This window comes from Protopterus annectens, chromosome 5.part0, assembly GCF_019279795.1.
Source record: "Protopterus annectens isolate FY-2018-M chromosome 5.part0, PAN1.0, whole genome shotgun sequence".
Classification (NCBI taxonomy): domain Eukaryota; kingdom Metazoa; phylum Chordata; order Ceratodontiformes; family Protopteridae; genus Protopterus; species Protopterus annectens.
Genome location: NC_056735.1, coordinates 695,411,862 through 695,427,660, shown reverse-complemented (window position 1 = coordinate 695,427,660; position 15,799 = coordinate 695,411,862). Strand labels below are relative to the sequence as shown.

The 15,799-nt window shown below is 37.5% G+C and overlaps 1 protein-coding gene across 3 annotated transcripts in view; it reads left to right on the top strand.

The window, feature by feature from the left end:
- The window catches only part of FRMPD4 (FERM and PDZ domain containing 4), a 1,947,279-nt gene that overhangs the window by 1,011,621 nt on the left and 919,859 nt on the right, over positions 1 to 15,799 (top strand). The gene's annotated exons all lie outside the window — the stretch shown is intronic.

Here is a 15,799-nt window from a genome sequence, read left to right as displayed (position 1 = left end):
ACAAATTTGTAAAATATAATAAATTAAATTACAGACATCTTATCACTGCTATGGACTCAAAGCCAGGACCTACTAAGCATTAGGCTGTACCTATACCCAAACTTGGATATTATGAAAACTAACATACCTTCACATATACTACTGGGCTACCTGTTAGCATTGTTATGCACCGCAGCCTGCCATGCAAACATGCTTAAATAGAACCAGACATAAATAATTAATTACATCCGGTTTCTATTTTTAGATATCTAGCAACTGTCAACTATGTATGTATGAATGCCGCTCGGCTTTGCGGCGGTCTACACCATGTTGCACAAACAATTAAAAAAAAAACTGAAAAAAAATTAAAATAAGAAAAATAAGTAATTATGATTATTAATGAGATATGGTTTCTATTTTTAGATGTCTGGCAGGTGTCAGCTGTCTATATGTGAGCACAACTTGGTATTGCTGCACTCCACACCATGCCACGAAACATACAACAAAGGAAAACAAAAAAAAATTTAAATAAAATATTATGCATTTGAAACAATTCACAGAATGTCAACAGTAGTAGGGAGCAGTACTGTGACCCTCACCCTGTATGCATCCATAACCACAAATAGCCTCTACACTTCTCCCTACACTGATTCAATATCCTTGTTCCTGTGCTTTTCCTTGGCAGCACACCATCATTAATATGCATGTCGCACTGCCGAGTAATGTCTGTGGCCGTGTACTTGGATACATTCCATGTAGGCTCTAGATGGTGCCTACATGGATTTTATTAATCCTGATGATTAACTTAACTGTTTTCTAAATAAGAAGCAGCAATGTTTATATAAGGTAATCAGAACAAGGTTCAAAATGTGAGAGATGCCAGGTAAAGAGGTTGTATGACTGTTTTGAAGGCTTTCCAACCTGCCTACCCTAACCAGTTCTTATGGTATTTGATTGCGGGATTCCCACCTATATCATAAATTTGAATTTAGAAGTCTTCCTCAATCTTAACTCATCTGTTCATATTACTTTGGACCACAAGACCTTATTAGAAAGGTCCTCCCAAAAGATTTATTAAGCTTCAGTTAAGCTCCCTTTCATATCTTTCCACCCACAAGGAGTATACTGCAATATCTACAGCATTAACCCACTTATCCAACTTGCTTTTATAATTTGCTGCATCTAGGGAAGACTATCAATGTCTGGAAACCCTGCATTCTGTGCTGTAAGAAACAGCTTGACATTAGTGATATTGTTTTGTTTCTGGTGAGAGGAGGATAGACAGACATTGATTCCAAGATCACAGCATCTTTTATAGTAAAATCAGGAGTCACTAACTGTGGCTCAGAACATAATATTATTTTCAGCTCCTTGATTGTTTTTTTTTCTGTTTCAAGGTACCAGCTCTTTGATTGGAGCTTCTTTTTTGTGACATGTGTCAAAGTAATGGAAACAGTCACAAAACTGCAAACTGATGATGAAAGAAGCAGTGCAGAAGTGGGAGTTGATGATGAAAAAACGATCTTCAGAGAAAGAGGGGCTTTAAATAATTTCCCTGAAAGTGCTGAGAAGGCACACCATGGAAACTGATTAAGGATAAGGGGAATGGAAACTTAACCCCAATGTTTGAATTAAGTAATAAAGCAGTTCTGTTTACTATTAGCATTAATCATAAGAGGTTTGTTCAGTTTTGATTAAAATACTCTTGACATTTGGCAGACAGCAGATTGTGTCAAAAGGAATTCCTTCTCCTAGAAACTGAGGGTGATGCAAATAAAATATTTTTTGCTGTTCATACATGTAAGCAAAAGAAAGTTAGAAGTGAAACTATGATTGGATAGAATGCAATACCCTAGTATGCAGTTTACGATGTAATACACTATTCTTTTTGAATGAGTTTTTGCACTGTTACACACAAAAAGAGGATAGTCCTTTGCAGAATAGGAAACCAGTAAGCTTTCCTCATGATAAGCAATAGTGCCTCCTTCAGGTGAGTTATTTATTAAGTCATGTACTCGTGTTGTGTAATGTGAAGCCATTTCATTCTGACAAGGAGTTAGCAATGGGAAAGGCATATTCAAATGTTGGAATTCTCAACCCTTTGTTAAGTGCTGGAAGTAGTGGATGTAAGCTGTCCTTATCAGTAATGGTTATTTTTTCTTGCCTTCACTTGGAAAGGGTCCTGAATGGGTCAATGTAAGATATGGCCATATATCAGCAGTATATGATTGTACTTGTTGAATAAATTATTTTAGGAGAGTATTTTGTTTTGTGTCTAAAGGCTGCATGATTAAGTTGGTCATTACTTGGTTATTCAGTCCTACTCTTTGACCTTCATGTTCATTTTGAAAAAAATATATCTATTCACTACTTAGTTACAAATAAAGAGTCTGGACAAACACAAACTATCTATAGTGAAGAGTGAGGTCTTAAGGAAATATGAAGGTAAGTTTCCATATCAGCAATAGATACTGCAGTACTGCCACTATGCAAATTCTCAGGAGTATAGTACATCTGTGGTCACAAAACAGACACATGCACCACTGTTATAGATGTCACTGTATTATTATGCAGTATTATCATAACCTCATCCACAGCACACGCTAAAGGAGTTCAGTATTCGGATGCTTTAACTTTCATCTGCTCAGCAGATGCTTTTACCAGACCTTGAAATAGTAGCCCAACAAGCTTTTAATGATATCAAAACATATCATAACTAATCTTGAACCCCAAAAAGACACAGTTAATGCTATTTCCATGTAGCAAAAAATCACCTACCACCCCTCCTTTCACCATACTCTCAGCATACAACACAGTCTTCCAACCAGTTGAGCATACAGACCTCCTCAGCATGACTATCGACAACAAATTCAGATTTGACCAACTCATAGCCATCATAATTAAGAAAGTTCATGTTAAACATAGCACACTGGACAGAAGGAAGCCATTCCTCACTGACAATACCAGACTAGTCATATGCAGAAGCTTTATCTTCTCTACACTCCTTTATGCTTTTCCCCTCTTTACCAACTTAAAAAAGTCAGACTTAACCAAATTGGAGACTTGCTACAGCAAAATAGTTCACTTCGCAGCCAGCCTTCCCCACTAACTCCACCACTGTATTGCGCTACATAAATTAAATTGGCTTGAGCTAATTAACCTTCTCCATCTCTACTAACTTAAATTCACACAAAATATCATCTTCCATCCTGACAATTGTCCATCCCTCTAGAAACGTGTTGTTCCCTACTCATGCCCACAAAGTCTGAGATCTGCAGACAGAAACTTGCTCACAGTAAGCAAAGCTAATAACACTTACTGCGAAGCCCTAGTCTCATATCAAATAGCCAAATTATGGAACTCTCTACCCCACACCCTCCAAAACACCCCTAAATCTACCAGTTTCAAAACAACTACTATTTGAACATCTATCCAAAAAGTAGCATTGCTCCTCTGCCAGATCTGACTGACAAGATATCTTTAACTCTCTCATCACACAGTCCACGCCATATCTCATTTTCTCCCTCTCCTCGGTGTTACTACTGTTCATAAAAAAAAAAAATATATATATATATATATGTATATATATATATATATATATATATATATATATATATATATATTTATTTATATAAAGGAAATCTTATTTGTTCATACCTATTATTTAATATGTACTAAATTTATTATTCATACAGTGATCTTTACTGAAATGCTTGTGCGATTTTCTTTTTTGAACCTGTATTTACTAGAAAAGAGTACTGAATACTGAATACTTCTTTGTATAGACTAATTGGATGATGTGCATTCTGCATCTTACTATATGTACTATTGTACTAATTATTTTATTTTACTTATACTTCTGTGGAGCTTTTCTCCTCGGGCCTCTACTGAAAACGGACTTCTGGCCCAGTCAGACTTCTCCGGTAAACAAATGTAAGTAAATAAATAAAGATACATAAGGATGGTACTTCTGTGGTCAAAAAACAGATAACATCCAACACTGTTATACATGTCACTGTACTATCATATAGTATTATGATATCAGGGTTCTTATTGCATGGTGACAGTAATATTGAAGCACCTACATATGAAGGCAAATCCATTTAAATGGAACTTTTCTAACATTTAAGCAACAAGTAAATCACTAACTACATTTCACTCTCTCTCCTCATATCTGAGATTACAAAGAGCGTGCCAGTATATAAGGATACAATATATTTATAGTCATAACTCTACACTAAACAATGTAACTTTTACAGGTTATAGCATATTAATAGGTGTATTACAACACCCTGGAAGTGACACCAAATGGAGTTAAGAAAATAAGGAAAACAAAAGGAACTTGAGCCAGATTCAGCACCAGGTGACTTAGGCAGCTTTTCGGCTATTGAAAAAAAATCAGCAAGTGAAAACCCACACAACTTCTGTAAGCCCTAGAGACTTCAACATGTGAAAGGAAATATTATCGAACAACAGTATCATGCAGATGAAGTTAAGAAAATAAAGAAAAAAAGAAGTGAAAAATTTATATAAATAAATAAATAAATAATTATAACAGCATACAGGATCATATTGAATAGTACTTTGTGAGGTACGTTTAAATACATTCTATATTCATGTTAAGACATCAAATATTTAAACAAAAAAACTCTGAGAGGAATGTCATCAGAGTCAGTAAATTATACAGCAGAGAAAGTGTATCAAAACTAGATTCAACACTAGGTAATCTAGGCAGCTGCCTAGGGACCTTGGTGGTGGTGGAGGGGGCCAACTCAGATACACTTGCAGAGGTCAGAGCAATCAGTAAAACAGATTTCCATGTTAAGAACCTCAAGTCAGACAAATTCAAGCTATGCTTCTGTAACTGAAAATTAAGATCTCAAAGAGGGGCCACCAGTTTTGTTGGAGGTCTCTTAAACAAAACACCTTTTAAAAATATTTTCACATACAAATGTTCTGAAAGAGGAGGACCTGGGCAGACATGTTGACATCACCAATAAATTAACCTTGATGGAGGAGTAAGAAAGGCCATATAACTCATACAACTATTGCAAACCTGAATGGGTGCTGGTTGTGTTATTGACACCAAATGGAAAGTGCTTTCCATTTGCTTGTATATGATTTTCCTACTACCAGGCATTCTTGCCTCCTTAATACTTGCTGCACATTCTCAGTGAAGACGTGCCTAAAGGGATAAAGTTATAATTATTTATTTATTTATTTATATACATTTTTCAGTTCTTTTTTATTTATTTTCTTAACTTCATCTGCATGATACTGTTGTTCGATAATATTTCCTTTCACATGTTGAAGTCTCTAGGGCTTATAGAAGTTGTGTGGGTTTTCACTTGCTGATTTTTTTCAATAGCCAAAAAGCTGCCTAAGTCACCTGGTGCTGAATCTGGATCAAGTTCCTTTTGTTTTCCTTATTTTCTTAACTCCATACGGCGTGATACTGCTGTTCATAAGGTTTCCTTTCACATGTGGCTAATAGGTGAATTATTTACACCAAACAGTACAACATTTCATTAGTTTGCTTATATTTATTTTATTATCTAGGAGTTGCTGTTTATATTCTAAATGAGACAAGTCTAGTGCTAAGTGCTAAAAATGTTCGACTTGACAAGAGAATGCAGCAGTCAAGAGAACATTATGTTACTTTAACCACAATCTTCTTTGATTCTGAAACCTAAATGTGCATCTACACAATCATAAGTCACATGGCCACAGACACACACACACGCACACACAAACACACACACACACACACACACACACACACACACACACACACACACACACACACAGGCATATGTAGAAGCATACTGCAGTATGAATAAACCTGTTTTGAAATTTGTCACTGTCTTTTTAGAAACAGGAAGAGTAATCCCTATTATTTCCAGAAGCACTGTGGTCTAAGGCTTATTATACCATGACCCCCCCAAAACGTGCACATTGATTGGCCAGCGTGCACATTGTAAATCGAGTTATACTAATGGAAAAAGGTCCGGTCGCCCAGACTTTTTTCCATTAGTATAACTCTACTTTTAAAACACTGTCTCGCTATGTTAAATGGGTTTAACATAGCGAGACAGCTTTAAAATAAGCAACGTAGATCTCCGTTGCTTATTTTAAAGCTGTCTCACTATGCTAAACCCATTTAACATAGAGAGACAGGTTTTAAAAGCAACGGAGCGAGATCTCCGTTGCTTTTACTGTTTTGCTATGTTAAATGGGTTTAACATAGCGAGACAGTTTAAAATAAGCAACGGACATCTCCGTTGCTTATTTTAAAACTGTCTCGCTATGTTAAACCCATTTAACATAGCAAAATAAAAAAGCAACAGAGATCTTGCTTTCTCTGTTGCTTTTGCCCACAGCTCTGATGTACTGCGCAGGCGTGCAGTACATCAGAACTGCCGCGGATGCCAGACATCTGAGGAAGGGCAGTAAACAGGCATTATACTATGCCATTATTTAAGAAAAGTAATAGTTTCTTTTCTTAAATAATGTCATGGTATAATAGCAATAACCCCCTTCTGGGTGTGGGTAATGCTGTATTTACCCACGCTTGGCTTTGTTTGGTCCCTCGGGCTTCGCCCTCGGGACCAAACCATGCCAACCGTGGGTAAATCCAGCATTACCCACACCCAGGCATGGGTTATTGCTATAGTGCATTGACTTTGCAACAAATTTGTTAAAATCTTGAACTGTTTTCCATTGTTCTGCGATGCCATGATCCTGCATTTATGCATATAAATTAGGGATTGGGATTCACTGGTCTGAATCTCAAAGAAAAGTGTTTCTGTGAGATGTGATGGAAAATCATGGAAAATTGTTTCAGTGCTGAGCTGTGGTCAGTGAAACTCAGTTTTATGAACTGTGCATCATAAGACAGCTCTATATCCATAATTTAATCACTATTTTGTGATTCCGACTTATTTTATTCTTGTGACAGCCCTATGTATGATTCTTCTGTACTGTGTTCTGTTTTCAGCTGGATTACTAATCACTTATAGTGGGACATCTGTCACTGCAGTTATTGTATCAATCCATCAGCCAGTTTTCCTTTTTTACATTGCCTTTCACCTAGCCAAGATGTTATGTCCAAACTATGAAAGTTGAACTCTTTTCATTTGAAATGCCAGAGAATACTTTATTTTTTTTCCCTCAAATACTAAATGAATTTCTTTCTAGGCAATTCATTGTATATTTTTCGTATAGTGGTATGCATATTAGAGTAATTTGCTGTGATCTACTAGTTCATTCTGTCTAGGGAATACAGTAAGATAGTAAGATTTAAGACAAAACACATAACTAACTATGCTTATCTTTAAAGCATTACATTTTAGTCTTAGGTTGATCTCCCTTAAATGCATGAACTGTTACCTAAAACAAAGTTGCATATCAAGTATTAACCCGGTACAAATGAGAAAAAACAATCTATAAATTTTCATAAAACTGATAGCATCAGCACTGTCTAAAGTACAAACTGTTTTCACAGTCAAGGTCAGTAATATTGATTAAATGAAATGGATGTCTGAAACCCTTATATGATAAGCGGCATATTAATGGTTTAACAAGTTTCATTTCTTCCTACAAAGCCCTTCAGAGCTTTCCTGCTAGCACAGAGAGGGAGGCTAAGTCCTGATTGGACAATATTAGGAATAACAAAAAAAAAAAATTCCTCACCCTAGAATAAAAATACACAAAAAAATTCAGATGGAGGAAGGGAGTGACTACTGCAATAGTGATCATTCAGACATCTACTATTATGGTTAATTCAACTGGCACAACTGTACTACATTGTTCATATTAATCACTGCTGCAGTAGATTGCCATAGCTAACAATATATGGAATGAGGAAGGAGAAGGGCCCAGGAGCCCCTGGAGAATGATCCTAGCAAAACTTGATCTAGACCAAGAGAGGGAATCAAGCTTATAGCGCATTGTAAAAGTATATACAGAAGATCAATTCATATCTCCTAGAATACTTCTAGAATCCATTTATTTCCAAAAAGCCATAAATAAAGCCAAGGCCCTGGTAGAGTGGGACTTTCCACTGATATCCAGGGTGGAAAAGTATACAGTAGCATTCTGTCCAACGAAAGGAAAAGGCATCTTTCTTCCATGCCTTCTTGCATGGAGTCTTGGAGCAGAATCTTGACAGCTGATTGTTCTGTGAAATGGTAAATATGTCTACTTGAGGAACTCCTCACAGATGGATCAAATCTTGGAAGACACCCTGATTTAGTTTCCATTGGTGAGGGTCTGCCTTTGCTCTGCTCTTCTTGTCTGCCAAAGATTTTTTCTTTGAAAGGATGAGCTGGAAAGGTATACCACAAGCTAACACGGCTAGTCTGTAAAGGAGGTACAACCTGGTTCCCCCTTGCTTGTTGATTTACCACATGACTGTAATAATTTCTGTAACAACTTGAATAGGTTCAGGGCACCAAAGATGATTCAGAGAGTAGTGCACCTTGATCAGGGCAAGCATTTCTTTGACATATATGTGCCTATGTTTGCTCTTCGTTTTCCACACACCTTGCACTTTTATCCCTCCTGAAACTGTTCTCTAAGCAAAGTCCAAGGCTTCTGTGGTGATTGATTGTTTTGGAGCAAAGAGAGGGAGAGAGAAGGGAAGACCTGGATTTAGGGAAATTTGCTGTCCCCACCAAGTGATTTCTATTCTGGCAATCTCCAAGTCTGGGATTTGAAAACACAAAGGATGTTGGTGGAGGGGACAAAAGAGACTTCAGATACCATTGCGTCATTCTCATGTGGAGTTTTGCCATGAGTATTATGAGAATCATAGATATTATGACAACCAAAATCCTTAGGTGTTCCCTATGTAATGTCTAAAGTCTGAGTGGAAAACTTTAGATGTAGCTATAGATATATCTCTATTTTTCCTGTGGAAGAATAGTTGTTTGAACTGAGGTGCCTAGCTGACACCCCAGGAACACAAACCTGTGTAAAGGAGTCAAAAAGAATTTTGGATGTACTTTTTGACTTCCCAACTTGTCTAAGAGATCTTTAATCCATGTGACAGACTCCTGACATTCTGAAAAGGACTTTTCTAAGATACACACATTGTCTATATATGGAAAAATGTGGATACCCAGTTGCCTGCAATGAGGTATAGCTGGAGCTAGACACTTTGTTAACACTCTTGGTGTAGTAGAAGTCCAGAGTGTAAAGCACAGAAATGATAATGTGATCCAGGCACACAAAACCTGAATAAACAACCTGAAGTCTGGATGAATATGAATGCAATGATAAGCATATTTTAATCTACTGTTACTTGGAAACTTGAATGAGGAAGAAGAGGTAACAGGTCATAAAGTAACATTATTCTGAACTTGGGTACAATCTCAAACAGGGTTAGGAAAGAAACACTAAAAACATCCTTCAATAGAAACCTTCCCCCACCTGGAAAGTGCAAATACCATCACTGGGGCAGCATATGTTGTAAGATGGGGGAAATAAAATAATCTGGTGTGGTGGATGAGGAATTAACTTCTGAACAGGAGGGATTTCCACCCACTGCAATCTGTAAACTTGATGAAAGACCTTCAGACCCCTTTTGTCTGAAGCTATGTGGCCAAAGAGAAAACTGGAGATTCAGAATTTCTGGAGAGGAAAAGGGACTGACGGGGGAGAGGATCCCTTAGTCATTCTGACTTGTTGGAATGTCCTTGGTTTGGGGGGATTCCTGAAACCCCCCCACCTTTTCTTCTTAAATTCTGTTTACCTGCATTTTGTTGACACTGCTTAATTAGTTTTTTGCCAAAATCTGGATGAGGGATTTCTGAATCCTTTAAAAAATTTGGTAAAGGAGGACAGAAAATCATAGAAATTCTCTGTATCAACTTATGCCATCCATCACACTTGTTGATAACCTCTGCAGCAGAGTAGAATTTAAGATCTCATTTTTTCACATCATCTGGGTGGTTTTGAGAATGCAGCCAGGCAAACCTCTTCACAACAGTACCAGTGACCATAGCCCTGGATGAAGTATCAGTTGAGTCATGCACACACACTAAACAGTGAGATGTGAATTCTATAATGGAATAAACTAATTTTCCTCACAAGAAGAAACTACAGACAAAACATTCCTCATAAGTTCACAACTGTCAACCTGAACTTTAACACATGAGCCTGACAACTCAAAATTATGAGAATCGAAGTTGCAGAAGCATACACTTTTTTGTAATACTTATCAATACTCTTCCCATCTTTCTCAGAAAAAGTAGGATTTGAATTAACCAAATGTTTACCAGTAGTAGTATTCACTAAAGCTATGGATCAGGTTTTGGAAGAAATGATAAAACATTAAAAGACTGAGGAACTTTATGCATTCTATCTGCCTTTTTAGGTGCAGCAGTCTGACTATAAGGAAAATTGCAGGCAGCAACACACATATCCTCTAGAGCTCAAGAACTGGGGGCGTGGTGGAACGTTCTTGGAATTCCTTCTATAACAGCTCATAGTATTTTTCTGAGGGACTCTGTGTTCTCCCACTGAAAACACTGGCACACTTTCGAATAGTCTTAAAGAAGGAAAAACAACCACAGTTAGAATCAGAAACTGAGCTCTCCTATAAGTCTGGATAAGAGAAAACTGAGATGAAAATCCTGTATCTGTTCCTTCATCTTCCAATCTAGATTGAAAATCTTGAATCCCCTAGGAAAAGATTGATCCCTCTTTCTTTTCCCCTGAAACTACATTATAAGAAAGATCAACATCCTGAATTAAACCCTGAGTCAGGCGTAGTAAACTACTTATGTCTAAAGAAATTTGAGGAAGAGCAGATATATGTTTAGTTATTTTTCTTTTTGACATGAAAAATGGGGCCAACAGTGTTATTAATGGCATCAGCAGCTTCCCCAGGGATTGACACAATATTCTCATTAAACAGGGAAGCCTTCCCTCTTCTTATTTCCAGAACCAACAAGAGCGGCTCTCCCTTGATCACTAAGGGGATCCCACAGAGAGCATGGCTAACCCCTGTAGCTGTAGGTGCTATACCAGTATGATCTGGGGTAAAAGATGAATGTAAGATTCAGAAATAGAAAATGGGAAGTTGGTGCTTAATTTAATCGAAAGAAAATGCCCCTGATGAGCTGTAGCATGGGGCAGTTCTCTACATCAGCTACTTGTGGAAGTGCTGAGTGATTCAACACAATCTGCCCATTGCACAACCCCATAGAAGTTATCAGGGCAAATGTCAAGAAGAAACTAGGGGTAGGCTTAAAGCAGAAAAAAACCCAGCTGGAAAAATAGACAGCATGACCCATTATGATGACCTCTTTGTTTGCCCCATTCCAAATTTCATATTAGTCTGAGAGAAACTGAAGTGACAGGACATTCAGTGAAGGATGCAGGGCACTAGAACAACAGTCAGTATGATGATAGACGGAAGAAAAAAACGTGAAAAAAAAATAGAAAATGCAGTTGATTTCCTTTAATATTTATGCTGTTCAGCATCTAAGCAGTTTCTGCAGAAACACGTGTAGAAATATGTAACTAATTAAAATAATTATGTCTCTGTAGGCTGAAAATGCAATAAACACATTTAAATATGTTTTATTGGCACTGGTCTTGGAAGGAGTCCCTACTATGCAAATGGTGAGCCCTAAAGTAAATCCACCAAGTAAAATAACTGTTACACTGAGAGATATATTAGCAACTGAAATCAAGAGAAATGAGAACATGCAAGTGGTTGTGAGATTAACAAGGCCAAATGCAGTGGGAGAAGAAAAACAGCTTTAGTATTAGAAAATCAAAGTAGAAGCTTGCATGTGTAGTTAAAATCTAATGACTTAAATGCAGCAATTGTATGAGAGGATTACAGTAACTCACAATAAATTAGGTTATATGCAAGCTATTGAATTCTAAATATCATACAACTTTAGATGAATGTGTACAGTTCTGGCAAATAAAATTTGATGAAAATGCATTCTCAATGCTTTTTTTTTCTGCAGCTATAGACTTCTGACATAAATTCTTCACTTTACATGTGTGGTAGATTTGTGTTGGGAGTTACATAAATGACTGGAAAAAAATCTAGCACCTCCTAGATAATGCACTGGTAGAGGAAACTAAAAAACAAGAGTATAATGACCATTTAAGCAAATACTATTCAGAACTTTTGAAAGAAATACAATTTTCAAGAGAAAGAAGTATAAAATGTGCTTATAAGAAATGAAGGATCTAGATACTGTGTTAATGAATTCTGGGCTGAAACTTGATTTGAAAAACATTTCAACTATCAGAAAATACATTTGCCTGGACTAAAAGATGATGAAGGCATCCAAAGTATGATTTCCTGTTCAGATACATTTGTTGCAAACATAGTACATCGTCCTATTTCAACATGAAGAATGCCACACATTGGTATGTTGTGCCACTAGGAACAAAAGCATGTTATTCCTTAAGAAGAAGTTAATGCAGGCATCTGTTCTGAAATATTATGCTGTTGCCCAGCTCTGTGGTATAAAGGGATAAAACCTTGACTATATCCCAGATGACCAGAGTTTCAACAGCAGTTCATCCGCTGGAAGTGCTAGGCAGGGAGAATAGGACTGAGCAACTGATAGTGTTTGTCCACAGGAAGGATGGTGGTACCTGGATAACCTGAGTACAAATACCTTTCATGCCTAAGAAAATGATGACTTTAATCAGCCAGCTCTCAGCAGAGCCAGTGGCTACAGCATCACTGATAGAGAACAAATCCAATCCACTCCATGGGAAAAGCACAGAAAAAATATTATCAAGTCGAAAAAGAAACAATTATAACATGTAAATGCTCCAAAAACAAGAAGTGATATAAATCATTCTAAGACTGTACTCAATCTTCTCTTCTTCTCCTTCAGCTGTTCCTGTTAGGGGTCGCCACAGCAGATTATCTGTTTCCATTTCTTCCTGTCCTCTGCATATTGTTCAGTCACACCAACCTCCTGCATGTCCTCCCTCACCATATCCATAAACCTTATCTTAGGCCTTCCTCTTTTCCTGGCAGCTCCATCCTTAGCATCCTTTTCCCACTATACCCATCATCCCTCCTCAGCACATGTCCAAACCAAAGCAATTTCACCTCTTTGACTTTGTCTCCAAACTGTCCAACCTGAGCTAACCCTCTAATCATATCTCTCAACCTGGAATCATCAAAAATCTGGACAAGGCCCATGAAAAATAGGTACAAATCTGTATGCTGATTAATGTAAAATTTGCATACATAATTACATAACCCCACCCCTCCAATGGAATTGTGGGATAACAACTTTCAAATGCAAACTGAAGAACAGACAACCAAAATATGGCCCCAGAGTCCCCCTGCAGCCATTCCAATGTGCCATTACCCGGCTATTGCACCCCATTTACCATAAATACTAATGTGCACATACTGCTTTGCTTCAACAATGATTATTTGGATTTTATTTTTACATTTTATAGCACAATGCACAAACATGAATAGGTATCTGCTAAACAAAGGAATTCTGTCTCACAATGAAAATAGACTTAGCATTAAAACTTCTCTGCCCTTGAAACTCAAATTCTTGAAACAGCATTGAAACCCACACCACATCCAAAGAAAATGCATCTGGCCAGTAGTGATAAAGATTACCTTTGGGCCGCTTTCAAATCATAGGCCCCTTGCACACAAAACAAGAAACATACATGCGTTCTTTGATGCACCTTCCTGACTTTATTAAATTATATTCATTGCATAATACAGCACACTTGTTAGGCTTTAGTTATAGAGCATTTCAAATTTATAGTTTGAACATTTTTCCAGTAGGCAATGATACAAAATGCATGAACCAATAATGACAAAATCTGCCCAGTTAAGAACATTTCCATCATAAAAGTGTAAATATATAAATAGAATGACAGTAGTGTAAGACATCAGCATCTTGTACAGCTTTTTGCACTTATTTTCAATTTCAGTTTTTTTTTTTTTTTTTTGGGGGGGGGTACAAAAGGGCAAAAACCAGAGACACATTTTAATTATTGCTTGCATAAGTTTGGAAAGTTGCTAGAATAAAACATGTTACCACCATGCATTTCACTGCCAAATCTTAGACTCAAGACACTGTGCACTACAGTCAGAACAACATACCCCTATGCCAAATCATCAGCTTCTTGAAAGACAGACTGAAACTTAAATGGCTATCATTTAGTGAATTTAGATCTCATATCTTACCATAGCTCTCAACCTCTTAGCACAAAAAACCCAAACAAAGCCAATAATGGGGGAATACAGCCCCAAAATAGGGACACATTTCAAATACTTAACTGAGTTTATAAGCTTAGAAAATTGCTAGAATAAAAGGTTATACTTTGTCAACAGTCAAATTACTCACTGGCTGCTGATAGCAACCCTTAGTGTGTATCCCAAGTGAAGTACCATTAATGTGAAATTGCTCACAAAAGTTGGACACTAACCATTTCTTAAAAAAAAAAAAAAAGTTTCTCTTTGACATTTTGTCCATTCTGACATCCACTTTGAATTTTAGCTGTTAAATTACAACTGGTGATAAGTATGATTATTGCATATATTATAAGTATTTAATGACACAGTTTAGATGGCCAGTATTTAATATCTGGATTGAGTAGTTCCCAGAAACAAAATGCTGTGTTTATTGCTATGTTTAAAACTCTGTCCACATGCTCACCTCCTGTTATAATACAAACATAACTTGCCTTGCACCCATACTTTTACATGCACGTATCTATACATAAACACACACACACACACACACACACACACACACACACACACACACACACACACACACACACACACACATACTCTTAAGCAAAGAGAATCTGTAGTAAAAGGTACCTCGTCCAACTGCCTAAACGTCAGCCTCCCAACTCCAGGACTTAAACTCCAAACAGCAACTCCAGTAATTGAACTACATGGCTTACAAGTACTTGAAACGGATGGAAATCCAAACCATCGGAGAAACTGCATGGCTTAAAATGATCAAATGGTGCGTTGGAGCAACTGCATGGCTTAAAATTACCAAAAGGTGTGTCTGAGCAACTACATGGCTTAAAATTACCAAATGGCACGTCTGAGCAACTGCACGGCTTAAAATTAACGAGCGCATGTCTGAGCTTCATTCCGATAGGCTGATGGAGCTGACATCATCGTGCGCATGATGATGTCAGCTCCAAAACCGCGATCTGTAAAAATTAGATTAAAAAAATCGGAAATGAAGGGGTGCCACTTGGGAATCGTGGCACCCCTTCATTGGGACCCCAAAACTTGGTAAAGACCGAGTAATTCAGGACGGTTGGGAGGTATGTCTCTAATATACTGATTCTTAATCCTGTCCATCCTTGTCACACCCAGTGCAAATCTTAACATCTTTAACTCTGCCACATCCAGCTCTGACTCCTGCCTTTTTGTCAATGCCACTGTCTCCAACCCATATAACATAGCTGGTGTCACTACCCTCTTGTAGACCTTCCCTTTCACTTTTACTGGTAACCATCTGTCACAAATCACTCTTGACACTCTTCTCCAACCATTCCACCCTGCCTGTACTCTCTTCTTCTCCTCTCTTCCACACTCATCATTACCCTGAACTGTTGATCCCAAGTACTGAAACTCATCCACCTTTGCCAACTCTACTCCCTGCATCCTCACCATTCCTCTATCCTCCTTCTCATTCACACAAACATATTGCAAATAAGAAAGGGCTCAGAGCTGATCCTTGATGTAATCCCACCTCCACCTTAAATGGAATCTGTCACTCTCACTGCAGACTTCATCACTGTCACACTACCCTTGTACATATCTTGC